Source organism: Leopardus geoffroyi, chromosome B1 (genome assembly GCF_018350155.1).
Source record: "Leopardus geoffroyi isolate Oge1 chromosome B1, O.geoffroyi_Oge1_pat1.0, whole genome shotgun sequence".
Lineage (NCBI taxonomy): Eukaryota > Metazoa > Chordata > Mammalia > Carnivora > Felidae > Leopardus > Leopardus geoffroyi.
Genome location: NC_059327.1, coordinates 92,251,024 through 92,257,306, shown reverse-complemented (window position 1 = coordinate 92,257,306; position 6,283 = coordinate 92,251,024).

Sequence of the window (6,283 nt, the reverse complement as noted above, 5' to 3'; positions counted from 1 at the left end):
TGGGGCCCATTGCATTTCTCCGACCCAAACAGGAGATTTGGGGTTGGTCTCCCAACATTTTCATGGCTTCAATTTATTTTTCAAATGAACTTAGCTCGGGGCACCTGGGTGGCGCAGTCGGTTAAGCGTCCGACTTCAGCCAGGTCACGATCTCGCGGTCCGTGAGTTCGAGCCCCGCGTCAGGCTCTGGGCTGATGGCTCAGAGCCTGGAGCCTGTTTCCGATTCTGTGTCTCCCTCTCTCTCTGCCCCCCCCCCCCCCGTTCATGCTCTGTCTCTCTCTGTCCCAAAAATAAATAAACGTTGAAAAAAAAAATTCAAATGAACTTAGCTCAATACATTTAGCTGATGTCTTCTTGTGGTTCTACAGGTTTATGCCTATTTTAAACTCCAAATGCTTAAGGATATTCATACTTCCAAATGCTAGAGAACTACATCTTATCAAAAAACAATAAAATCCATTGGCAAGTACTTAAGAAACATTCAAGTTTTGAGAACTTATCTTACTGACCTTGAAAGAGAAAAAAAATGAACAGTTTCTCTCTGAATTTCTCTAAGTCTACTTATTTCTTATTAGAATTAATAATGCTTAAATATCAGCTTGAGAGAACCAAATGATCCTAAAACAATTGCCCAGCATTAACATGAACATTTGCAAGCAAGCATATCTATTTGAAAGTTACAAGCTACTTTATAGGCCAAAATTTGCAAAGTAATTGGCTGCATTAAAATGAATAAACAGGGGCGCCTGGGTGGCGCAGTCGGTTAAGCGTCCGACTTCAGCCAGGTCACGATCTTGCGGTCCGTGAGTTCGAGCCCCGCGTCAGGCTCTGGGCTGATGGCTCAGAGCCTGGAGCCTGTTTCCAATTCTGTGTCTCCCTCTCTCTCTGCCCCTCCCCCGTTCATGCTCTGTCTCTCTCTGTCCCCAAAATAAATAAACGTTGAAAAAAAAATTTAAAAAAATAAAATGAATAAACAAGTTATGGTGGGGAAAGTGACAAACAAAGCAAGTCGGCAAACAGACATAAAAAGCCACACTGGAGGGGCATGTGGGTGGCTCAGTCGCTTAAGCATTGGACTCAGGTCACGTTCTTGCGATTCCTGGGATCCAGACCTCCTTGGGATTCTCTCTCCCTCTTTCTCTCTCTCTCTCTCTCTCAAATAAATGAACGTAAAAAAAAAAAAAAAAGACTCTGGAGAAAACACATATACAAAGTAAATACCGCTTACTTCGTTAGCAGTACAGTGGTTAGTATTCATAATGTCAGCCCTACACTGCTAATTATTGACTTGACCCTTAGCAAGTGTCTGAATCTACTCCATTCTCAATTACCTGCTCTAAACATGAGGATTTTGAATTAGATAAGATGATTTTAGTTTAGAAGGGAAAGAGGTTAGTTTACAAAGTTCAATATGTAAAACAAAACAACAGGAAAATTGCAGGGCACCAGAGTTTGACCTGCTTGCGTCTTTGGCTCTCACCTCCACTCTCTCTGCCCCATCTTCCAACCCCACGTGTCTCTCAGTAACCTTCCTAAAACCTCTGGATTCACTTGTGAAAAGTTCTGGAAGGCATGGTGTCAATAGACCACTTTACTACCTAAGGTTCTTATTCTCCATGAGACGACACACTCTGGCTATTGATCATCAATTTAAAGTTTTATCTTTCTCTACATCATGTATAATTTTATTATACTCATGGATATAATGCTTTTGGAGTGGATATGAGGCATAAAGAATAGCAATTTTGTACTTATTCACAAAGATAGATATCACACCTCAAGATAGTAAATCAAGAAAGTATTGAATTTTTACAACTTAGCAGTCAAAACACATTTGCTTGTAACTTTTAAAACAGAAGAGGTAGAGACAGAATAAAAAATTCTCTTGTCACTGGCTTGATATGTAATTCTAAGAAGGCTTTAAGCTTTAAAATTCTGATGTTAATATTAAGTCAACTGGTCAGTGACTATTACACTCTTTGTAACGTATCTTTAATAACATTACAAAAAATACTTTGTATCTGTCAGAATAAACCTGAGATTTAAAATACTTTCCAAGAGCATTCTCTTATTTGTGAGAGTTTATTTGATGTTCTTATATTAATAACAAAGAGGAAGGGGGAGTTTAGAATGGGAGTTAAAATTGCAATAAGCTTAAATATGAAATTGCTAACCAACTGAGATATCTTCTATCTACCTGCAATAAAACATGGAATTTAGCTGTGTATACTGCCACCTATAATTCACTGAAATATAACACATTCTTCTCAGATAAAAAAAAAAAAAAAGAAAAAAGAAAATTTGCAAATGTTGCTGAACACAATATATATCAGCAGGGACTCTGTGATCATCAGCAATTTAAGAGAACAGCACCATATTAAAAAGATATTCTTAAATGCTGTGACCTTTACTTTTTAATCCATTTTACCCACAATTATTAAAGTTGGAATAAAACTATAAAGTCAGTAACATTGCTGCCTTTACACCTAAAATTCTTCATATGTAAAATTTAAGTGCACAGAAATAAATTGTTCTTGTTAGACTCTCCAATCTATGAATCAGATCTCATGCTCTCGTGCATGCCCTTATTTTAAACATAAAAATGTTACATAAATTATGAGAAAACCAGCTAAATCCAAACTACTAATTTTAAGGGTGAGGAAGAAAGGAACTTTTTAAATGGGCATTTATTTTAAAATTGTAAGTGAATTTTCCCATCCCAGATTAATTTGGGTGTGCTATTAAAAAGAATTATGACAAAGATCAATAGATTTTTAAGGTAAATAAATCACATGCTCTTGGTTGATATTTACTCTTTTTTTTGCCTTTCAGAGATAAATATTATTTTATACATTTAATTCTAGAAAAATAGTTACTCAAATAAGGAATGCTATACTAAAACATAAATAACTGAAAAGTCAAAAAATATTTAGACAAATATTAATGTGAATTTCATTGAGAACCATAAAACAACTAGTAACTTAGTTTTCCAATCAGAAGACATTGTCAAAGCTCTTTATGCAGGTTAGAAATACTCTCCACTCGGAATGTGAAAAACGGGTTATTATCTCAGGACTCTAACTGAAACAAGCCTCTTAGACTTTCTGGGATATCAACACTAAAAATTGGGAAGTTTTAAAATCCTGTTAATGAGGAAATTATTGAAAGGGTAACAATCTTAATTCCCGTCTTCCCACATCAATGTCAAAAGGAACTCACCATGTAGGGGCACTTGGTTCAGTCAGTTAAAGGCAGACTGTTGATCTCTGCTCAGGTCGTGATCCCAGGGTTCATGAGTTGAGGTCCCAGGTTGGGCTCTGCGCTGACAGAGCCTCTCCCTCCTCTCTCTGGGTGTGCACATGCTAGCTCTCTTTCTAAATAGATAAATAAACAAACAAACAAACTTAAAAAAAAAAAAAACACCTCATACTGCAATTAAGAGAGGTCCATATAATTACAACCTTGATTTCCCCTTCCGGAACCTCCATCTGTTGCCACCATCAGTGGTTTCAGTCAACAGGGGCTCCTAGGAGTGAATGAGCAGGTCTCAGGAGAGGGCTCCTGCTCACCATTTGAGCGCCTCACTTTGTGGGAAGAGCAAAATTTCTGCTGTCTCTCACATATTTGTTTGGGAAATTCTCTTACTTGCCTTCAGGAGTGGACCTGAACAGCACAATGGTAAGCCCTGTAACAAGAACCTGGAGTGATGTAAATGTTCCACGTGTGAAAGGATTCCAAGCGAAAGCATCAGTGGAGCCTCTGAAACAGAGCATCTGAAACGGAGCATCTCACCCATGCACTCTAAGGGACACACAACTGAAGAACTAGAAGGCTGCCCCTGTAAATCCCCTATTTACAGAAGACCGAAACTTCTCTTCCAGCCAAGGAACATCTGCGAAGAATCTATCCCCCGTCTTAAGCCAATAAACTCGCTGCTTGGACTCTGGCTGGACTCCCTGCTCTTTGGGCTCCTCCCAGATAAATGCAGCCTCCCCAGGCGCTCAGACTTTGCAAAAGGTTCCTACCTTTTGCCTTCCCTGTGCAATTCTTCTGCTATTCCTGAATAAACTAAATTTCTGGTATTTGCACTTTCCTCCATTTACCTCATTTTTTTTTTTTTTGACAGATGCTATCATAGATCTAGTTAGCCCATGGTTTTATATTTTTTTAATTAATGCTCAAATCCAGTGGGAATTCATCTTTGTATATCACGAAAGATGAAAAACTAAACCTTTCTTTTCACAACAGACATGAAATTTCTCCATTTTAAACCAAGCAAACTTCTACATCACCTGAAGTTGTGTCATCTGCCCTGTTTCACTGATATGTTTTTATTTTCTTATACCAAAAAACATAGTTTTAACTACTATACCTTTTTTTTTTTTTCCCTACCGTGTGTACTTTACCTTTATACTTAAATCCTTTCACTCTGGTCCACTAATCCTGACTTTATTAGCCTGTGAAAAACCTCACAGGATTACTCTTAATCTTGCATGTGCAAAATAGTTGTGAGCCTAATTACAGAATTATATCCAAACTCCATAATATCTAAACCATAACATAAGTGTCATAATATGGAATGAAGAAGCTGGGGAATATGGAAATGCATATATATATATATATATATATATATATATATATATATATATGCAACTAATAGCCTTTTTTTTTTTTTTTGAAGTGACATAATTCCATTTCAGGAGATTGAAGAAATGAGAAGCTAGGAGCAAGACAGTGTCCCCTCTGGCTTGAAATTCAGTATATTGCTTTGAGTCCACAAAGTTAATCAACATTTCTTTTTAAATTAACCCTGAAATACTCTTCTAAATTATAGTATCTCCCGATTCTACCTAAGGCAGCAAATGTTCTCCCATCTCCCTCTCTGTTTACCCTTAACATCTAACATTCTAATCACAGAGGACTCCTTCTTACCTTATCATCATGACCTTATAAAAGAAATAAAACAATCCAGAATATTGGCTTTTTTGCTTACTCTATTCATATTCATACAGTCAATGCAGTAAATAGAAAATAAGATTAACATTAGACAACAAAGAAAATCATAATGATAGCAATTGGAGAGAGAAGACATGCATTTCATTAGTGGAAAGTAAGAGATAAAGTGTTTTTAACACACTCGTACCATGGGCTTTCCGTATTAGGTTTCTTAGCAATAATCTACTTGAAAAGACCTTTTTCAAATACAGATTATTAAAAACATATATTGTGGAATTGAGTGAAGTATCTTAGAAATATCTTTTAAGATGAATAATAGCAGAAAGTGAAAAGGTCAAGCATTCATGTGTTTAGCAGCACATCTTTATTAAGTACTGGTTATGCAGCCAACAATTTCATCAAAAATGTGACCATTCAGCTGAACGTTTGTTAGGTTCCTTGGGCTTAAACAGTACTCTCTCTTATCCTGTTCAGCAGAATGACAATATGTTCTTGGTAAATTCGATACTTATGTAGTCTGACTAGGCAAGGTTAAAAAATGGTTGGCGAAAATCAGCAATCAGCACTTCATCATTAGATTAGCAACAGCGGCCAAGGTCCTCAAATATATATGCTAATGAACAAGCAATAATATTAGGTTTTATCATAAATTCTAAGGCTAAAGTTGGCTATTGGCCCAAATCATACCCAAAGCATTACTCAGGTATGAATGCTGAATGAGGATCTCACCCTTCTCTGCTGACCTTAAATTTGGTCAAGTTCTTGCACGTGGTGATGGGGAGGGGAAAATCTAATGAAATAAAATTCAGGCCTCCTGACATTGGAGATTTAAGCCAATCTCCAATGAGATTGAGTCCAAAGCCAGGACAAACTGAGTCCAAAGTCAGGATGTTGCCCTGTAATTGAAAAGATTAATTTGCTGTTTGATGATCTCTGTCAGAAAAGCTTTATGCTGTCACTGCCTTCACTTCCTCATTGTGCAAGTCCTTCTCACTTACTTCAGATAGGTCTTTCTACCAACCCATATCACTGTTGTCTTTAAAACAGTAACAAAACTGCACTTTTCTAGAAATTTTTGCTTAACTAGTTGGTGTTATTCTAGTCTTTTCTTTATTCTCCATGCACTCAACATTTACAGTCATTATATGTTTTAACAGGTTTATTTTCATACTGTTCAACGTTCAGACCTGTTAATGTATATTCTTTATTTATCACATTGAGGGTGAATCCTTAAAAAAATATACCCATGATTTACATTTTTTCCTTTTTTAATTTTTTTTAATGTTTACTTTTGAGAGAGACAGAGACAGAACGTGAGCAGGGGAGG